This window comes from Alosa sapidissima, chromosome 19 (assembly GCF_018492685.1).
Source record: "Alosa sapidissima isolate fAloSap1 chromosome 19, fAloSap1.pri, whole genome shotgun sequence".
In the NCBI taxonomy this organism is placed as follows: Eukaryota; Metazoa; Chordata; class Actinopteri; order Clupeiformes; family Clupeidae; genus Alosa; species Alosa sapidissima.
Genome location: NC_055975.1, coordinates 19647894 through 19648387, shown reverse-complemented (window position 1 = coordinate 19648387; position 494 = coordinate 19647894).

Below are 494 nucleotides of genomic sequence, written 5' to 3'. Positions count from 1 at the left end.
AGATACACCTACTGCGCTTGCCACTGGACACTAGGGGGCCGGTCCGAGCACGTCTGAGCTCCGTCTGTGCCTGCGGAACGCGCCTGTGTGGCGCCAGACCCTTACCCTACGACCCTGTGTCGGTCTACGCTGAGGCATGGAGAGACACGGGACTTTTTTTTACGGCAGCTCGAAATGAGAACATCTTGGTTCCGAGTGCTTGTGGTCAAGAAGTGTACCTGATGCAGCAAACGAGAGAGAGAGAAGGGGGGAGGGGGGAGAGGGGGTGGGGGTGGTGTGTGCCTGTGCTCTGGACTTAAATATCTGCAGCTGAGTGAATGGAAGCTGAGACAGAGATACAGTAAATACCATGCGCACTGGCAAGGTGTGTGAGGTTGGCTCTATGTGAGTGGCATTATGTAACTGTTTGTGTGAGAGAACACACACACTATATTTGTTTGGTGTGTGTGCTTTTGTGTGTGTGTGTGTGTGTGTGTGTGTGTGTGTGTGAGAGA